Genomic DNA, 22,606 nt, shown 5'->3' on the forward strand with positions numbered 1-22,606 from the left:
GTTGATTTCTAACTCTACCGCTTGAGTTATTGGGTCCTTTGACTGGCTAGACAGTAATACATTGGATCCCTATATCTAGTTACGGCTAATTTTTCCTTTGCCTACACATTCAACGAATAGTCTGGTCTATTCTGTCCACATTCTCAGCTCTCCTTATACTCCTTCCAACACTGAGGTTACCTAACAATTCTTCTTCGTTCAAGGGTTTAACAAGCTCATATTCTCAGCTCTCCTTATACTCCTTTCAACACTGAGATTACCATACAATTTATCTTCGTTCAAGGGTTTAACAAGCTCATATTCTCAGCTCTCCTTATACTCCTTTCAACACTGAGATTACCTAACAATTCTTCTTCGTTCAAGGGTTTACCTAGCTCATAATCTCAGCTCTCCTTATACTCCTTTCAACACTGAGATTACCTAACAATTCTTCTTCGTTCAAGGGTTTAACAAGCTCATATTCTCAGCTCTCCTTATACTCCTTTCAACACTGAGATTACCTAACAATTCTTCTTCGTTCAAGGGTTTAACAAGCTCATATTCTCAGCTCTCCTTATACGCCTTTCAACACTGAGATTACCTAACAATTCTTCTTCGTTCAAGGGTTTAACTAGCTCAATAAAGATGTTTTCATTAGCTTCCTTCATAAAGACCTGAAATGTTTATAGACAGCTTGATAATAATGATAATAGAATATACAAAAACACCGCAGGGATATATTGTCTGGTTTCACAAAAAGAGCGTAGTACAGTAGGTTTATCTGTTTCATGTCTTTGAAGAGAAGTAGGTATAAGCTATGCAAAGACAGACAAATGCAAATTTTAATCGAATTGAAAACATCGCAAGGTAAGAAGAGTTAAGATAATCACAAAAGAATACACTGCAATATTGGCATTGCATTGCAGCAATAAACATCTTTTTTTTTAAGAAAAAATAAATGTTAAATTTTCTCATGTAGTTAACAAATCACTTATATTATAGAATGTATATATATATATATATATATATATATATATATATATATATATATATATATATACTGTATATATATATTTATATATATATATATGTATATAAATATATATATATATATATATATATATATATTATGTTATATATATATATATATATATATGTACATACATATATGGGATCCTTTCAATAAAATGACATAAAATAAGTGACAAAAATAGTCATTAGAGAAGTATCATATCAGAGTTGATTTATGGGATGATAAGATTTTGCTTTTAATAACGTTTGCTTGCCGTCTGTCTGATACGGAGACTTACATATATAAAAATAAACATGGAATCAAAATATAGTCTAACGATATCTAAACGTTTATGTTTGAAATGTAAAAGTAGATAAAAATCCACGTTTATTAACTTCATTGTCATTAAATACGCAAAAATACTTAAAACATCAACATGTATTTTTAAAATGTAGTAGATTAATAATAACTACAAGACAAGTAATGAACAATTAAAAGTAAGATATTTTAAGGACAGTATCAACATTGAAATAAATCTTCCATATATAAACTATAGAATAGCGTGCACGGATGTACCCTCAAGCAAGAGAATTCTACCCCAAGACAGTCGAAGACCATGTTACAGAGGTTATGGCCCTATTCCAAGACTAGTAAACAATGGTTTCATTTTGGTGTCTCTTTCTCCTAGAAGAGCTGCTTACCATAGATAAAGAGTCTCTTCTACCCTCACGAAGAGGAAAGTAACCAATGAACAATTACTGTGCAGTAGTTAAACCCTTGAACGAAGAATTGTTTGGTAATCTCAGTTGAAAGGTGTATAGGGACAGATGAGAATGTGGAAAGAATAGACCAGACTATTCGTTGAATGTGTAGGCAAAGGAAATTTTTTTTTTTTTTTTTTTTTGCAAGATTAAATCCATTTTATTGCATTAGAATCATAAGGATTTGTAAGACATATAATAGAAATAAATGATATTGAGTTTAAATTTTCTGTATTTTCTTGGTCCATATTTTTTTTTATCTTTTATTATGAAAATACAATTACATTTTCTTAAGGAATATTTCTTTATAAAAGGCAAAGGAAAAATTAGCCGTAACTATATATAGGGATCCAATGTATTACACTCCAGCCAGTCAAATGACCCAATAACTCAAGCGGTAGAGTAAAAAATCAACACGTGTTTTAATAGAGTTTTTTCTTACAGGAAGACTTTGCCCCATGAATGGAGTTAAACACATCTCTTAACTTAGTTAATTGTAGGAAGAACTCTTTAGAGGGAAAATGCAAATAACCCCTACTTTTGAATTCAATCCACGATTTACCTGAAGTTTGACTAGTTTCTTGATTGCCCAAATGAGGGTATTTGATGGAAAAGTTTTTAACTATGTAACCATCAATATACTTCAGAGCTTCTTCTTCTATAACTGTGTTGACCGTCTTTTTTTTAAATTTTGCATCATCAATTGGCATGCGTTAAAAATCAAAATAATTTTCACAATCAGGCACCAAGTCTTTAAACAAAAGGCATGTCACTTCTAACGCCATCTTCCTTTCTTTGGCTTGATTTTTTATTTCATTTGCTGACATATTAGTCAACATGTCCTGATTGTTAAACTTTCCATTAGAGTTAGCCTTTTCTCTCATGATTTCAAAATTTTTGCCAGGTAAAAGTGTTCTCATTCTGTACTTGAAATCTACAGCATTTGGATGATCATATGGACCGTTCAGCTGCCTTATGCCACCAAAGAAATGTTCTTGGCAGTCCTGATTCAGCCTTTGAGTTAAGATATAGTTGACGCCGAAATTGTTTTTCCCCATATTGAAAAGTCCAATCAGTGACTTTGACGAAAGTATCAGTTCTTTCTGAAATCTATAAATACACCTGGTTTTTAGAGATGTGACTTTCATTTTACTCACGCAGTCTATCACTTTATTCAGTACATTTATTTTTTGCTCCACGTGCATTCCAAATCCACTGCTCATTTGCAAGTCACCAATCATTGGGTTTGAATGCATGACATCAAACCAATCATGTATGAGATGTATGAAACCAGACTGAGAAAGCCTTGGCCCAAGTGATAGGCCAGGTCGGTAAGTCATTCATAATCCTTTGTCTAGCCGACCTTCTTTATGCCGTGACTAAACGTAGCCTCGGAAGCTTTGTTGGTGTTGAGGGAAACGTTGACATACAGTTTATTACATTAGATTTCGTTCGCAATCAAAATAAGATTACAAAACATATAGTTAATACAATATGTAAAATGAATAAAATTAAATGAATGAAAATTTATAAAGAAACATAATGGAACCCGGATTTATCGTTCAGTGGTCATATTTTCTTTACCTGCTTATCTCAAAATATTTATATTTATTGTCAAACTAACAATATTATCGTTCATTACAAAGAAACATAATGGAACCCGGATTTATCGTTCAGTGGTCATATTTTCTTTACCTGCTATCTCCAAATATTTATATTTATTGTCAAACTAACAATATTATCGTTCATATCCAGAGATAATCATTATCTTATGAATTGGCAACATGCAGTATTATTATGGGCGTATGATAAGATTCGATATTTAGATCACCCCAAGGGCTGCTATATGAATTGCATATGCTATGCATAATTTAGAAATGCTTTTTTATGCTAGTATTTTTTTCCACTTGATAATGATCCATCTGTGCTTCACACATATGTTAAATGTAAATTGATACATTATTATTATTATTATTATTATTATTATTATTATTATTATTATTATCATCATAATTATTATTATAACTTGTTAATAGTTTATATAGGACATATCTGTTTTGACGTTGTTACTGTTCTAGAATGATTCATTGTTAACTTTTTGTCATCATTTATTTATCTCCTTATTTCCTTTCCTCACTGGGCTATTTTTCCCTATTGGAGCCCTTGGGCTTATAGCATCTTGCTTTTCCAACTAGGGTTGTAGCTTGGCTAATAATAATAATAATAATAATAATAATAATAATAATAATAATAATTATTATTATTATTGAGCGTTTATACTCTCTCTCTCTCTCTCTCTCTCTCTCTCTCTCTCTCTCTCTCTCTCTCTCTCTCTCTCTCTCCTTTAACGCTATAATGATTAGTCGTTGACATCATAGTAAAGTCAGTGTGGACATTTGCCAAAAATATTCCAAAATCAAAAGAGTGGATGTAGGGCATGACGACACTGAGTCAGCAATAGTTGGAAATTAATGTTAGTATCACCAGTCACGCAGGCTCAATTAAAATATAATTTGACGAAATAGCCAACACAATGAAGGCCCAAAATAAGAAAAGGGGACAGTCATGCACCAGCCTCTCAAAACACTTTGTCACATATTCCAATTTTGGGTTCAGCTAATGAGGCTTTTTTTTTTTTTCTACTGGCGAGGAGACTGTTAGAACAGAAGGTCTAGTCTGCATGATACAGCAGCATCTTAAGGGAATGGACGTATATGAGTGTATAATTTACAAGGCACACATGATAAACTACACAGTAGTCAACATTGTTGGGTCCAACTAATGAAACATTTCTTTTGTGGGGGGTGCAGAATATATTACTAGGCTGTATGATAGAAAAGCAAAGAAATTTTCATCATTTACAGGGATATACAGATGATAATACCGGAATTGTTCAACATGCTTTGTATTGAAAACATGGTAGCTCTTCATGGTACATGCCATGCTGAGTACCTAGGCTATTTAGGTAGGCTCCACAATTGCTCAAAAGAAATTCGAGCCGTTAGATCAAATTAAGCATCAAGAATTCGTTTTGTAGAATTGTAATTAGTAAGACTTAGCCAGATACTCTGATGTAAGTGTCTTTTACAATATCGTCTTTACCCAGTGCTTTTAACCATAACCTAGTTGAAACTGTAATATTTCAAACTTATGATTATTGCTGTTAATGTTCTGGATGATTATTGCACAATTTTTATAGTTATTAGTATCAATATTATTATACTTGCCAGCCGGCTGTTTTTCTCTAGAGGAGTCTACCTGTTGGTATGAGCGATTTTTATTTGGATAGTAGGTTGACCAAGTCACCAGCCGGCACTTGAGATACAGAACTACTGCTACGAAGTTATTGGGTCATTTGACTGGACAGATAATACTACGCTTGATCCCTCTGCGGCTCATTTTTTCCTTTTGCTTACATGTACACCAAATAGCGTGGCCTATTCTCACACATTCTTATCTTTCTTCGTACACTTGACATAACTTAGATAAGCGAAAAATTCTTCTTCACTCAAGGGGTTAACTACTCCCCTGTAATCGTTCAGTGGCAAGTTTCCTCTTGGTAAGGGTAGGAGGGACTCTTTAGCTATGGTAAGCAGCTCTTCTAGAAGAAGGACACTCCAAACTCAAAACATTGTTCTCTAGTCTTGGGAAGTGCCATATTATACCCTCTGTACAACGGTCGTATATTGTCTTGGGCTTGAGTTCTTTTGCTTGAGGGTACACTCAGGCGCACTATCCTATTTGTTTCCTTGTCTCCTCACTGGGCTATATTTCTTGTTGGAGGCCTTGGGCTTACAGCATCCTGCTTTTCGAACTAAGGTTGTAGCTTAGCAAACAACAACAACAACAATAACAATGATAATAATACAATATAGATGAAAAGATCAGCTCTTGATATTAGAAAGTGATCCTCAATTAAAATGTCTACTAATTCTCATAAGATCCAGTTCAATGTCATGGTCCAGATTTTAGATTTTATTTTCCATGAAATTGTGTGTGGGGTATCTCTTAAAGGCTAAATTCCAAAGAGGGAGAACGAAGTTATTCTAGGAATGTAAACTTTTCAAATGCTGCTGAGTGATCACTTCTGTTGTTGCATGTCACCATCAAGATTGCATTATGGGTGACACCATCACTACACAAGAGAACGAAAGAGATATTTTAGAATGGTTGAAAAAATATGGTAAATACATGCTGTAATAAGTAATACTTTTCGCAATTCTTCGGGAATAGGAGACGCTGGCAAATCTATGGCACTTGTCAGAATGCGGTTGGATTCTTCTTCTTCTTCCCAGCTGATTCCCATTTTTATATGAGGTCGCCGTTGCGGATGAGCCGTTTCCATCTTTTTCTATTCTGCGCTTCTGCCTCATCAATCCCCTTCTCCTGTAAGTCTCCTCTTACACAGTCCCTCCATCTCTTTCTTGGTCTCCCTCTTCTTCTTCTTCTTCCCTGAACCTCCATCTCCATAGTATGTCTCCCATTGTGGTCCTCATCTCTCCTCATCAGGTGTCCATACCATCTCAGCCTCCCTTCCTGCACTTTCTTTGATATTTCCACCACCTTTGTCGACCCCCTTATGTAGTCATTTCTTATCCGATCCTCTCTTGTCACCCCAACAAAAATATGATGATATTTATAATGATGATGAACTAGACAACTGCTTGTAGTGATATTTAAACCAAGAAGGGTTAATGCTAGGAAGGATATTATAAATTCAAAGATTGTGTTGAAATAGAATGCTAGGATTCGAATTTATGTTTTGTAGGAGTGAGAGAGCCGAGTTCTTCATCATGATTCGATTATGTTTTCAATATTGAGATTTTCGAGGTTATTTGGAGTAAAAACACACACTGAAGAATGAGAAGACTGAGAACAATTTGTTGCAGGATATTTTAACTGGTCATAATAACAAGAACTATAGGTTCTTTATAACTCCTCGTCGTTATAAAATCACAGCACAAGGAAGTTATGGACCTTCTGTCTCAAAAGAACAGACAAAACACCAGTTTCAACAACACGTGACCTACCTTTAATCCAGAGACAAGGGGGAAAACTTATTGACTTAGCGCCCTTTGCATATCCCATTACAGTAGGCCTATTCCCCATTGTGAACTCTCTCTCTCTCTCTCTCTCTCTCTCTCTCTCTCTCTCTCTCTCTCTCTCTGTATTTTAGGCCTATGGTAAATAGTACCATTAGATTTCTAAAGTAAGTCTATTGGGGAATAGTCGGCTATCCCTTCAACACAACATGAAGTAAATGAGGAACAATACTAAGTGATTTCTATATTAGGTTTGTGGGTAATAGTTATACTAGAAGAATAGATTAGGCCTGTGGGGAAATAGTCGTAAACCCCCCTCCTCCCCCCCCCCCCCTGTTTTAGGATCTAGAGATCAGAGCAGCAAGATTTGTAATTCGAGAAAAGAAACCTCTTAGGTTCCTTACAAGGAGAAACATGACACTTTCTGCCTCTAGCCCCCAAGATTATCTAAAGGCAAATTTCTTTGAACAGCTAGTTTGTAAGACTGCGACAGTAAGGCTCTCTCTCTCTCTCTCTCTCTCTCTCTCTCTCTCTCTCTCTCTCCTCTCTCTCTCTCTCTCTCTCTCGTGATTCTTAAAGTATTAGTTGTATGCTCTGGTATAAGACCTCTCTCTCTCTCTCTCTCTCTCTCTCTCTCTCTCTCTCTCTCTCTCTCTCTCTCTCTCTCTCTCTCTCTCTCTGTGATTTTAAAGTAATAGTTGTATGCTCTGGTATGACTTTTTTTTCTCTCTCTCTCTCTCTCTCCTCTCTCTCTCTCTCTCTCTCCTCTCTCTCTCTCTCTCTCTCTCTCTCTCTCTCTCTCTCTCTCTCGTGATTCTTAGTGTTAGTTGTATGCTCTGGTATAAGACCTCTCTCTCTCTCTCTCTCCTCTCTCTCTCTCTCTCTCTCTCTCTCTCTCTCTCTCTCTCTCAGAACCACGCACAAATATTCCCCTTTCGTAAATTATTAGTTTCAATGACGTTAACACAGTTATACTTAGTAGGTTTTATTTTTTTCGTGACAAGATGGCTCTATTTCCCTTATAAATTTGAATTGCGTAATAAAAAGGACGAAAGCAGTCACTATACTAAAATATTAACAATTACTGATTGACAACAGAGGCATTTTCATGATCAGTAATGGAAATCGTGTTCATGTGTGTGTGTGTGTGTGTGTGTGTGTGTGAGAGAGAGAGAGAGAGAGAGAGAGAGAGAGAGAGAGAGAGAGAGAGAGAGAGAATTTGTTTTAATCAATTTATTGCGCCCATTGGCGTCAGACTTGAGGAGAGAGAGAGAGAGAGAGAGAGAGAGAGAGAGAGAGAGAGAGAGAGAGAGATCTGTTGAATAAGTGATAGTAAGTTACGCAATTTAACAGAGGTGTGACTGTCTGTCTGTTTGTCTCTCTTTACCTAAGCCCGCTCTTAACCATGACAGCTATAGTAAGAAATTGATTAACTGCTCAGGTCAATAGAGACAACGAATTTAAGGCAACAGACCGGATCAATCCGTCCTCGCCTGTGATCGAACCCAAAACCACCCAACTGAGAGAGAGAGAGAGAGAGAGAGAGAGAGAGAGAGAGAGAGAGAGAGAGAGAGAGAGAGAGAGAGAGAATCTTTCATACGATTACCAGCTATGTCCTACGAGTTGCGGAACACGTGCCATTAAAAATGATGCAATTCTGTGGACTGTTGCCAGAAGAGGCTCTGAGAAATCCACCTTTTGCCAAGTAGGTTTGGCTCTTTGCAGGCAGGCACTCTTCAGTGCTCGGTCCTTGCCGGTTTTGGCTTACGACCCTGAACTTAATAAACACTGTAACTTTATTTGGAGAAAACACTTTGATGTACAGAAAGCGCGGAAGATATATGTAGATGCATGAAAGATTTAGTTTTTTTTTCTCTTTTCGAAATGTCAAATAAGGCAGCTGATTGGCCTCGTGAAGATAACATCATCAGATCATCACACTGCGAAGGAATTTTGTTCAGTATGATTACAGGACGTAAAAAGATCCTGCAGGAGTTATGTGTAGATTTAACTTGTGATGGACGATGGAAGCTCCGAACACCAGAATAGGTGGAACTATAGTCCATTTCTTTTAGCGATGCATATTTGCACCGACTCGCGGCGGTGCCCTTTTAGCTCGGAAAAGTTTCCGGATCGCTGATTGATTAGAATTATCTTGTCCAACCAATCAGGGATCCGGAAACTTTTCCGAGCTAAAAGGGCACCGCCGCGAGTCGGTGCAAATATGCATCGCTAAAAGAAATGGACTATAGGTAAATACTTGAAAAGTGTTGTTAATAAGTGTGGAAAGTCTCTAGGAATACATCTTGTGAACTGTAGTTTGTCAAGAGTATACCGTATGTTGGGAATGTTTACTTTAGAAACTACTCTTATTGTATATTAAATTTCCTTATTATCAACATGTATGTTATGGCGTTTGCTTGTCTAATAACGATACAATGATGCCAAACAGTTTTCATCAATTTAACTCAAATAGGATTCTAGGAATTTAGTCAAGCGGCAGAAATTACGTTAAAAAAAGCGGATTACGTACATTTTCATCATATTTGAAATTAGGAGGAGAGTTCAGAGGTAATTTGAAATTAAGAGGAGTGTTCAGAGGTAATTTGAAATTAAGAGGAGAGTTCAGAGGTAATTTGAAATTAAGAGGAGAGTTCAGAGGTAATTTGAAATTAGGAGGAGAGTTCAGAGGTAAATGGTACGATATTTACAAATTGGTTTATTACAGTTGTCGACTGATGCATGCTGCGAGCAATGCTTGCCTGAAAAACTGTCCGGTTCGAACAGGGATTGATAAAACAAAGTTCCACACTGATAGACATAAATGTACGGTAAATATGTATGCTTATATCTATGGACAGACACACACACACACACACACACACACATATATATATATATATATATATATATATATATATATATATATATTTATATGTATATATATATATATATATGTATATATATACATATGTATATGTATATATATATACACACATATATATATACATATATATATATATATATATATATATATATATATATATATATATATATATATATATATTATGTATATAGTGTATATATATACAAATATATATATAATTTATATATATATATATACAGTATATATATATATATATATATATATATATATATATTATATATATATATATGCTGTATATATATATGTGTGTGTGTGTGTGTATGTAATTTTGTGTGTGTCTAGACACCGTTTTCCTTGTATGAGGAAGCTGGGAAATCCTTTTGGGTTTCAGCAAGAATTTAGGATGAGGTTGGGCGCCAGCACCGTGGCCCGCGTTAGGTATTTCTCAATTTTTCCTGAAATTCAAGCCCAGATTGACCTCTTTAATTCTTTTGATTGTTGTTATTTAACCGGTTCTATAGAATTTATTGATCCCATCTGTGATGATTCTTTCCAGAATCTCTTATCTTTTCACTCATAATACCAGTGATCTTTATTGAAAATACTTCATTTGCACATCCGACTTAGTGGCTTTGTTCCACTGACAACAACAACAACAACAACAACTACTACTACTACTAATGCAGCCGTTTCTAGGCCACTGCAGGACAAAATGCCTCAGACATGTCAAGTCATGTTAGGGGTTTGGCCAGTTTTCATTACCACGGTGGCCAATGCTGATTGGTGATGGTGGGAGATTTTCGTCCGCTCCCTCATAGCAAACTGACCTAATTATTATTATTATTATTATTATTATTATTATTATTATTATTAAATGCTAAGGTACAACCCTAGTTGGAAAAGCAGGATGCTATAAGCCCAGGGGCCCCAACAGGGAAAATAGCCCAGGGGCCCCAACAAGGAAAATAGCCCAGTGAGGAAAGGAAACAAGGAAAAATAAAGTATTTTAAGAATAGTAACAACATTAAAATAAATATTTCCTATATAAGCTATAAAAACTAACAAAACAAGAGGAAAAGAAACTAGACAGAACAGTGTGCCCGAGTGTACCGAATTCTCATGAAGTTTTCTCTTTGACATAGCAACTTCCTCTTTATTATTATTATTATTACTATCCAAGCTACAACCCTAGTTGGAAAAGCAAGATGCTATAAGCCCAGGGGCTCCAATAGGGAAAAATAGCCCAGTGAGGAAAGGAAATAAGGAAATAAATAACTGAAGAGAACAAATTAACAATAAATCATTCTAAAAAAAGTAATGTCAAAAGAGATATGTCATATATAAACTATTAACAACGTCAAAAACAAATATGTCATATATAAACTATAAAAAGACTCATGTCCGCCTGGTCAACAAAAAAGCATTTGCTCCAACTTTGAACTTTTGAAGGAGGTACTTCTAAAGAAAACCAACATATCGGCAATTGCATGATTCATAGTCTTACAACATTCGGTTTCATACGCACACAGACGGCTCATTGGCAGCCAGTTATGACTCCTTACAAACAATGCACCATCCACATTTAGCTTGCACGCACTCGTGTTATCTAAAGAATATGTCCACCCTATAGATTTTTTTTTGTGTACAGACACCCCATAAGGGTTCTCATTCACTTCTATTCTTTTCCATTCCTCGGTCATATATATATATATATATATATATATATATATATATATATATATACTGTATATACATATATATATATGTATATATATATATATTATATATATATTATGTATATATATTATATATATTATATATATCTATATATTATATATATATGTATATATATATATATATATTTAGATATATATTATATATATATATTATATATATATATATATATATATATATATATATATTTATATATATATATTTATATATATATTATATATATATTATATATATATTATATATATATATTATATATATATATTATATATATATATTATATATATATATATATATATATATATATATATATATATATATATATTTATATATAAACTTCCTACACGTCTAGGTCTTCATGGCATTCTTACCCTGGTTTCAGCTTTTAACTGAACCAGGGACATTATTTAGCAATTTAACCCATTTGTTCTCTTCATCTCTTATTTTTAAAGTGCCTCTACACTTTTATCTCTGATACATGTCTAGTGTGAATGTAACTGTTATTAAATGAAGTTTCTGAAAGAATGTGTCACTATAATCGATCATAGACTTATGAACTCACACAAACGCATATGGTTAGAGATGCAAAAATAAGAATTTTGCTATAAGTAAGTAAAATTCAAGAACATAAGTCATATAAATTCAAACTGTTAGGATTATTGTGTAACGTTTATGTATAAGTGTGAACGCACATATATGTTATAGACCGAAAAAACATGCATGATCTCCACGCGACATCAACTACCTAATGACATCTTTATTGAAGCCCACGACTTGAGCACGAGATAAGAGTTCATTCCATCCACGAAGTCATTCACGCAATGCGTGGGCCATTTCTCGGGGACACGTGTCCTTACACATGTTGGGGTCGTATGCGGATCCACGAGATCTAGTTGATCAATTTCGGCAGGGGACGACCTGGTCTTGGAATCGTGCCAGTTCATAACGACATCGACTCGTAAATTTAGCCCTTGGGTGAGACTTGTCTATGATGCAACTGTACCAACCGTGTGTCACACAATTGTACATAATTCCTTTTGCATATATTATGCTTGTATCTTCGCTCTTCCCTCGCACTAAACGAACATGAAAATTCATGTCTGCTGTTTCCTCTGTAACATTGTCTGTCTTGTTAACTTGTTATGTCCTGTTGCCTTGAGGTTTTGTATATAAAGGAGAGTGTTCTACTGTTCTATAACAATATAAATCAGTTGATTGCATCCTGCCTTTGAGTTCACAACCCTCTCTCGGCTCGTCACACAACGTTCAAGGTTTCATATATTAAACTTGAGTAGTGGAACCAACCGAATTTATGAAACGTGATACGAAATCGAGTGAAAAAGGTTTGGGATACTCGGGTACTTTACTCCACGTGTTGTGAGAGGAAAAAAAAAAGTTTCTCAGTAAACCTTTCCTATTATATGCTGACACATGCAATCCCTCACTCTTAAATCACATTCACACACGAGTGTTTAGACGTTATCTCTCAAACATACTCCCGTGCAAACTACGGCATATTTATTAGTGAATACAAGTATGGATAAATAACAACAATCATATGTTCTGGAGATTTACAAAATGAATTTTAAATCAAAAGGTTAGACAAGTGGAACATTTTCAAATAGAAATTGAAGAAATTCATGTCCATTTAGCATCAAAGCTATATTTTCTATTTAAACAATTTATCAATGTTGGTACACGTTATTCTTTAAATTCCGAACTCTTCAAGGAAAAGGAAATAACTTTAAATATATTTAGCAAAATATAAGTGGCTCTAAAGAAATTCGACTGGGTATTCTTGACGGACTGAATCCTGGTCATTGAAATGCTATCGGAAGACAAGACACTTTCAGCCTCAGCTGGTCAGGAAATAAGACAATGATCTTATGCCTTATTGCCTTATTTGCCTTATTTTTTGTTTGGGTTCCCCCATGTCCCTCAGTGTGAGGCACCTCGTATATCCACCAGAGAGTTGCTAATGCATCTTCCGGTGTATTTTGCATCTTCCAGTCTTGGATGGTCTGGGATGCATCTTAGGTATTTATCGAGCTTATTCTTAAACACATCTACGCTCACTCCTGATATGTTTCTTAGATGAGCAGGCAGCACATTAAGTAGTCGCTGCATTATCGATGCTGGTGCGTAGTGGATTAATGTCCTGTGCGCCTTAAGGAGGTGTGAGGAAAAAATATGATCAAAAGACAATTATAATGGGTGATTAGGTCATCTCTGTTTATCCATATTCCCTTTTATAGCCTTACATCATTGCTCCAGTTTCCTTTCTCAGCCTCTAATGATACACCTTATCCTTCGTATGTGTGTATATGAGTTAGCGAACTCTTGAATGATCAAAACGGTAGGAGATTATTCTATGTTTCTTTGGCGTTTATTCTTTATTGGTGTACCGTAGCCTTCAAAAATGCTTTCTAGATATTTAGATTGATATGCACACATACGCACACATACGCACACACATAGTCAACCCTTCCCTCCCCCCCCCCTTCATTAACTACAACCCACTGGTTTGGCAATTTGTGGAGAGTGGTTGTTGAGAGTGTTCCTCAGGGTACCTCCTCTCACCAGGGTATGACTACTCCATCTGCACGCTGAGTGTGTTAGTATATATATATATATATATATATATATTCATGTATATACACACACAGTTCAGTCAAACACTTGCTCTTTATTATATAGGGGAGATGGCGCCCTGCTTGTAGGTTGCGTGTTACTTCTAGTTGCTTTGGAATGTTTCATTTCACCTGTTATCCATTTTGGTGGCCTAACACGTATACGTGCTCTGCAAACCGAAGGAAATATACTATTCTACAATCATGCACTTAGTACCAGTGCTTCGCATTGGGCCTTCATAATGATTTTAGGTCAAACAGCGAATTTTTGAAATAAGTGAGAGATCACCTAAGAAAGATTTTTGACCGTCATTGCTATTATTATTATTATTACTTGCTAAGCTACAACCCAAGTTGGAAAAGCAGGAATGCTATAAGCCCAGGGGCCCCAACAGGGAAAATAGCCCAGTGAGGAAAGGAAATAAGGAAAAATTAAATATTTTAAGAACAGTAACATCATCTAAATAAATATTTCCTATATAAACTATAAAAACTTTAACAAAACAAGAGGAAGAGAAACCAAATAGAATAGTGTGCCCGAGTGTACCCTCAAGCAAGAGAACTCTAACCCAAGACAGCGGAAGACCATGGTACAGAGGCTAAAGCACTATCCAAGACTAGAGAACAATGGTTTGATTTTGGAGTATCCTTCTCCTAGAAGAGCTGCTTACCATAGCTAAAGAGTCTCTTCTACCCTTAACAAGAGGAAAGTAGCCACTGAACAATTACAGTGCAGTAGTTAACCCCTTGGGAGAAGGAGAATTGTTTGGTAATCTCAGTGTTGTCAGGTGTATGAGGACAGAGGAGAATCTGTAAAGAATATGCCAGACTATTCGGTATATGTGTAGGCAAAGTGAAAGTGAACCGTAACCAGAGAGAAGGATCCACTGTAGTACTGTCTGGCCAGTCAAAGGACCCCATAACTCTCTAGCGGTAGTATCTCAACGGGTGGCTGGTGCCCTGGCCAACCTACTACTGTGATCATTACTGAATGATAAAACCTGTATTATCTAATATCAGTAGTTCAAAGACGTGAAGCTTTAATCATTATCACCATAAGAAGTAAATAGATCTTATAGCATCGCCCCTATCATCATCAAAGAGACGCAGTGATTATAGAAACATGAAGACATTATTATTCTCGTCAGCGCCATCATCATTATCCCTTCAGACACACGGTGGCCAATTGATGAGCCGAATTACCCGAGGTATTCAACGTCGTCACTATCACGATGACCTAAAGTCATCGTCATGATCATGATTATCATCATCATCAGAGAAATTTTTCACCATCATAATAGCAACAACACAAGTCTTTTTTTTTTTTTTTTTTAAATCCTGCTTGATTCTACTTTCAACGGATGAAATGCATACTATAGTCCATTTTTTAGCGATGCATATTTGCACCGACTCACAGCGGTGCCCTTTTGGCTCGGAAAAGTTTCGTGATCGCTGATTGGTTGGAATTATCTCGTCCAACCAATCAGCGATCCGGAAACTTTTCCGAGCTAAAAGGGCACCGCTGCGAGTCAGTGCAAATATGCATCGCTAAAAGAAATGGACTATAGTCGTGTTACAGGTAACATGAATTTAAATTTATAAGTATAGTGATGTTGATATTAATGATGGTGAGGAGGTTAGTGTTGATCGTGACGAGGTTGTTAGAGTAATTGCTTTCATGAGAAAAAAAGGGAGTTTAGGAAAAGAAGCCTGAAATGATTTCTGGGGAAAGCCCCATGATGCAAATGAAGAATTCTTCTGTATACCACATATTTGTTTGATCTCATATCCTCTAGGCAAAACCTAATCCCTTGAATAAGATATTTCAAAATGATCTACTTATTCATATCTATTTGGGTATATATATATATATGAATATATATATATATATATATATATATATATATATATATATATATACATATATATATATATATATATATATATATATATATATATATATATACACACACACACATATATATATACACATCATACATACATATATACATGCATACACACATATATATATATATATATATATATATATATATATATAGCATATACACTTACCTCTCTCTCTCTCTCTCTCTCTCTCTCTCTCTCTCTCTCTCTCTCTCTCTCTCTATATATATATATATATATATATATATATATATATATGTATGTATTAATATATGTATATATGTATGTATGTGTTACAGCACCAAGCATCAGAGATAATGATACCAGATTAAGTGATAAAGTGAATAAATTGAATTTTGCATAACGCGTAAATTTGCAAGATCGTGTTATTTTGACCATTTAATGATGCAAGATAATACACATTCAGACATTCAAACACATAATCTCAGGAATTGCAATCCTATGTCTAAAACTACAAGTGACAACAAAGATGAATAAAAGAGTGATGACACATGGATGCCTTTCTTGGATTCATCCACCCCCCACCCCCCTTCAAAAGTGGACTAATGACACAGAGTTATCTTGAATTCTTTTACTGCATCAGAGGCTACAATTATTGCCTAGTCTTTGGAAAGTCTTCACTTTGCTCTATGTCGCAGTCTGGTTCTCTCTTTCTTCTCTCTATTGCCATGTCTCTCTTTTTGCCCGACTCTCTTTCAGTTGCAATTGTTTGATATCTGGGAAACTTTAATTTTCTCATGTTCAAATGTCACTTTTGTCACTTGCCAGTTCTAATGAATTTTCCTTTCACAATAAATGAATGGGTGTGTTGTTGTTCGTGCCGAATTGTGTCTATGTGTGTGTGAGTGAGTTCGTGTATGTGTGAATCTTTTCTAAAATACTAGGAATATATTGAACAATGCTAGAATGGATTCTCAAGCTTAGGAAGGTCCAGTTTCCATTATATATGTATGTATATATATATATATATATATATATATATATATATATATATATATATATTTATATATATATATATATATATATATATATATATATATTATATATATATATAAATATATATATATATAAATATATATATGTATATATATAGATATATATATTTGTATATATATATATATGTGTGTATATATATATATATATATATATATATATATATATATATATATATATATATATATATATATATATATACTCTCCCTTGCGTGTGAGTAGATACACTTTTAAATTGTTCAATTGGTTTGTTTTATATTGGGTTCATTAAACTTTTTTTCCCTTCTTTTGTCATTGAAATATCCGATTATCTTCCCTGTTTATTAATCTAAGTCCTCAACTTTTACTCTTTTAATTCTTAGAGAATATAATCGGCCTCCTTTCTAGGTAGAATTAGTAATGAATGTTTTGAGTAGTTCCTCTTTTCTGCATTTAAGTCATAATGGTGCATATATTAACGCAAGTTCATTTAGCACCAAAGATCCTCTTAGCTATTGTTCTAAAATCCTTTCCGTTAATGTAACGCAAATTGATTGATTGATTGATTTGGAGTTTAGTGTCATCCTGACATCTAAATCACGCGAATTGATAATAGATCCACATGAAACGAGCACATGAAGAGGCCGCTTCAGATAATATGACTAAGTCAGCAATCATGACTTAAATTCTTCCTACTATGGGATCAAAGAAGTAATTTCTGACTTGAAAAAGGTTAAGAACCTGCTTATGAATATAGACAAATAAGAAGGAATCTATTTTGAAACAGTTTGCTAAGGCGTAAGGTTAACAGAATCTTATGCGTACGCAAAGTCGTCTGGTCATTACAATAATCCTTTGTTTTATTCTCAATAGAAATGTCCAGACCTTTTCCTTAATGACTTGTTTTTTTTTTTCCTGACATAATCCTCCACATGATGAGCATGTTCCTGTTCTGGCTTCTATTTCTTAGAATTGATTGTTGCTACTTTTTAATTATAATTCTTATTTATATCAGATCTAATATACCGGTGTTCGTAGTCTTAGACACGCAGACGGAGATTTTAAGCTCCTATTCATAGCCCCGGCTCATTATGCAGGATTGTATGTTTATATTTCATCTTGGGTTTAGTTTTCTTTATATATGATGATGGTGATTTATTCTTGGTGCTCCTGAAACATTTCTTCTCTACCTTCTCGACCGTCATTCCTTCAGCAGAGATCTTTTAATTCGTTTTTTTTTTCTCTGTCTCTCGGATGAGTTTTATTCTTATTTTCTGAAACTTGATCTTTTTCATTCTCATACAGATATGGAATTATTGATATCAAGAAGACATCATTAATCATGCCTAATTCTCCCTAATTTTGAGTTAAGGATAACTTGGATAATCTGAGAATACAAGAGTCTAAAGTACAGGTAATTCTGAAACCGTCATGGTTTGTGTTCAATTAAGTTTTGAACTTTGAGGGGTTAAGTTTTTTTTCACAACAGAACACGCCTATTTTCCTATAGGCAGATCTTACTCTTTCTATTATCATACTAACACAAATTATAATTTTATGGTGTACCTAAAGATAATGATTGAATGACACATCCAAATGTTAGCAAAGTAAGCATCAATGAAATTTTTTAATGGACATTTGGTGAAAAAAACAGGAGAGAAACAAAGTTTGGAAGATGATGATGGCATAGATTCCCCTGTATATTTCAGCTTACATGTTAAAAAGCCGTAATTTTAATCGGAAATTCTCCATAAAAATATAGTTCTCAGGCGTATTTCAGTAAAATTCAGCGACGGGGTTTTTTTTTTCTTTTTTTTTTCCAACTTTGTTAATACCTTTTATGGGTTGGTGACCGTAATATCACTCCTTAGCGTCAATAAATCCGTTTTTGAAACGGTAAATGCCTGGCAACATTAATCCGAGAATTTTTTTTTTTTTTTTTTGTGGCAAATTTTTAACAATGTACCATGGAAAGTGAGGAAATAAGGCAGGTCTTTCGATACATCAGAAAATAGGATTTTGCATTAAAACTCGCATTCAACATTAATGGGGATTGATGTAAACTTCCGAATTGAGCCAAACAGAAAAGAAAGATTACAGGAATTCCCCTAGATACGATCATAAGCCAAAGAGCTCTCAATTCCAAGAGTTCTCTTGCTTGAGGGTACACTTGGGCACACTTTTCTATCTAGTTCCTCTTCCTCTTGTTCTCTTAAAGTTTTATTGTTTAAATAGGAAATATTTATTTGAATATTGTTACTATTCCTAAAATATTTTATTTTTCCTAAAATATTTTATTTTTCCTTATATCCTTATTTCCTTTCCTCACTGGGCTATTTTCCCTGTTGGGGCCCCTGGGCTTATAGCATCCTGCTTTTCCAACTAGGGTTGTAGCTTAGCATTTAATAATAATAATAATAATTAACTTAAGTCATCCAGCTCCATAATCTCAATTGCTATAAGTCCGCTGTCTTTTCTAACTACTGAGCTATCCTGCATATACAGCAGACCTATATCAAGAATTCTTTGTGCTATTTTTGCTTTACATCAAATACTTTTAAAAGAAATTTGATTATTAATTTTTCATTTATTGCCAGCACAGGTTCTTATCTCTGATAAGTCATAAATTGAATGTCCTTATCTTGGGTGATATTTGTATTTAAAAGGATTAGATATATTTGGGAATAAACAAGCAAGATCAAAGGATACTGGAGATAGCAAAATTTTATACGCGTATATATTTGTGTATGTGTGTGTGTATATATATATATATATATATATATATATATATAATATGAATGTACATATATATATATATATATATATATATATATATATATATATATATATATATATATATATATATATATATATATATATACTGTACACACATACATACATTCATATACACATATGTATAATCTACAGTATATATAACTATATTCATATATATGTATATATATATATGTATATATATGTAATATATATATATATATATATATATATATATATATTATATATATGTAATATATATATATATATATATATATATATATATATAATCCAAAGTAGAATGTTGAAAAAGTTTTTAATTTCTTACTTAAAAATCGCCAAACATTGAAATTGAAAAAGCAAAATAACCCTAGAAGAAAACTGGGAAACGTAACTGACCTCTAACCCATCTTTTAACGGGCCTGATATGGATCCGAGACGCAATATCTGCTCTTTCTTGTATATTAGAAAATCTGTTATTGAATTCGTATGCTTAACCAGGTGGACTGACTTAGTTACAGGTGTCTTTCTTTTGAAATCTGACGCTTTCAAAATAGTTTTCAACGATTCGTTTTTTTTATTTAGTTTAAAAAGAATTTCGTCAGAATAATGTTTTTCAGTTATTTTAAGCAAGTTTGATGTATTCATTACCCTTTGAGTAAAAAGTTGAATATATATATTTCTCCTTCACTAAGCTAAATCAGATTATTTTATAAGGTAATTTTTAAATATAATGTATTTTCATGAAATATGATGCAATCTTTCTTGTAGGAAAACATTATTGCTAGAGAGAGAGAGAGAGAGAGAGAGAGAGAGAGAGAGAGAGAGAGAGAGAGAGAGAGAGAGAGAGAGAGTATATGATGCAATCTTTCTTGTAGGAAAACTTTATTGCTAGGAGAGAGAGAGAGAGAGAGAGAGAGAGAGAGAGAGAGAGAGAGAGAGAGAGAGAGAGAGAGAGAGAGAGAGAGTCTTTAGTAGGCTGAATGATAATAATAATAATAATAATAATAATAATAATAATAATAATAATAATAATAATAATAATGATGATGCAATCTTTCTTATGCGAAAACTTTATTGCTACAAGGAGAGAGAGAGAGAGAGAGAGAGAGAGAGAGAGAGAGAGAGAGAGAGAGAGAGATTTTGTGAATGTCTTTAGTAGGCTGAATAATGATAATAATACATTAGACAAAGCAAGGAAAGAGTGATTTATTGTAGAAACATAATTCAAAGCCTTTAATAATTATCGTTAAATAAACCTCTAGATGAATTGTCACTTCTACTCAAGACGTCAAATTTCCAGATAAGTTCTTGATAATCTTTTATAAAAAGGTGATATCGTAACTTAAGTGATTAGGAATGTTATGTCACGTCATAGCGTATAGAATACAGATATGTTCAAGTTGCTGCTTATAGGAAATTCTTATAGGAATACTGCTCTTAAAATGTCAAAATATAATAATAAAAGGAAAAAAGATCAAGGAAATTAACTCTCAAATGAAATAGCCTTACCTCTGATCACCGGCACTGTAAGGTGCGAGTTTGTATCCGCCAGCTGAAAACGTCTGCTCGAACACAGCAGATGATCAATATTTGGAGGTCGTCTCTTATTTGCCTTCAATAAGATCTGGAGTAGTTGTGCTTATGTGGCACTCGCTAGATAGGTGCAACGAGAACAGATATACTTCGTGTAAGACGTTCCCTTGTACCTAAGAGTTTCTTACTTCCTAAGAGAAGGGAATGAAAGAAAAATCGAGAAGGCGACGCAGGCTGACAACGTGTCAAGGTAATTCGGCTGGAGATGCAGCGAGCTTTCACTTCGCTTACAACGTATACACTGACCCGCCGAAACTGACGGTGCCAGTATTTATACACTTTCGCCCGGCCCCCTTTAGTGCCAGCCATATACTTTTTCTCTGATTTGTACCAACTTACGTGATATTTTGAAGGCTATTAAAAAGGATTATGCATCACTCCTTACAAGTGGTTAGAAACCCGTGGCTTACTAATTACTGAAATAGTTCATAAGGTATTTATAAATCGCTTTAAGGTAGCAATGATTTTCGCAATTGCACAATACCTTTAACTTTTAGGTACAATTCTTAGTTGCACAATCGATGCTGAACAAAAGAAAAAAGTACGAAACAAATTCGTTAAGTGTCCAGAATGTAAAAAGATAATTTTATTGAGTATGGAGAAATCTAAAGAGAAACACTTTTCAGAATTTTCAGAGCGAAGACTTTAGGTTATAAAGGAACCATGAAATAAATTGACACTTTAGCTCACAATTTCCTTGCTGTACATTTTGGGATTTGAAGATTCACGTCTACTTTTGACGATGTAATTATGAAATGATTGTCTAAATATCTTGACACAGAAAAAAAGAATATTTGATATGTAAAAATAATGGTGTGAGGAGTTAATATTATCATAAGTTCGTAAAAGTAAAATTGCCAGTGAATTATAAAATACGAAAAAGGAATTCTCAATCGGATTACATAAGGACGTTTTGAAATAAGACAAATTATCCCTATCTAACAGTACTTACCACGTATGTTACCTTCAAATATTTACTGAAGACATGGGTTAAGGCATAAAAGTTTTCATCATGATATTTATTATGTTGGCTGAGCCTAAGCCTCAGTTGATGAATAGGATGCTACATAGGTCAAGGGCTCCACCAGAGAAAGCAGCCCATTGTGGAAATGAAATGAAAAATAACGAATAAATTATAAATGAGAAATAATAAGAAAATATAAAATATATTAGGATCAGTAACAAAGTTAAAATAAATGTCATATATAAACTATGAAACGAGAACTAGAAATGAGAAATAAAAAGAAAATATAGTATATATCAGGATCAGTAAGAACGTTAAAATAAATCAGTCATAT

At 33.9% G+C, this 22,606-nt stretch overlaps 1 protein-coding gene across 1 annotated transcript in view; it reads right to left on the minus strand.

The window, feature by feature from the left end:
- Rift (Riboflavin transporter) overlaps positions 1-21,548 on the minus strand; it is a 49,048-nt gene extending 27,500 nt beyond the window's left edge. Inside the window, exon 1 of the mRNA XM_068349638.1 lies at positions 21,225-21,548. The gene's annotated coding sequence lies outside the window, so the exon portion shown is untranslated. The remainder of the gene's footprint in view (positions 1-21,224) is intronic.
- Positions 21,549-22,606: the final 1,058 nt, after the last annotated feature.

The sequence above is a fragment of the Palaemon carinicauda genome, chromosome 26, assembly GCF_036898095.1.
Source record: "Palaemon carinicauda isolate YSFRI2023 chromosome 26, ASM3689809v2, whole genome shotgun sequence".
Taxonomy (NCBI): domain Eukaryota; kingdom Metazoa; phylum Arthropoda; class Malacostraca; order Decapoda; family Palaemonidae; genus Palaemon; species Palaemon carinicauda.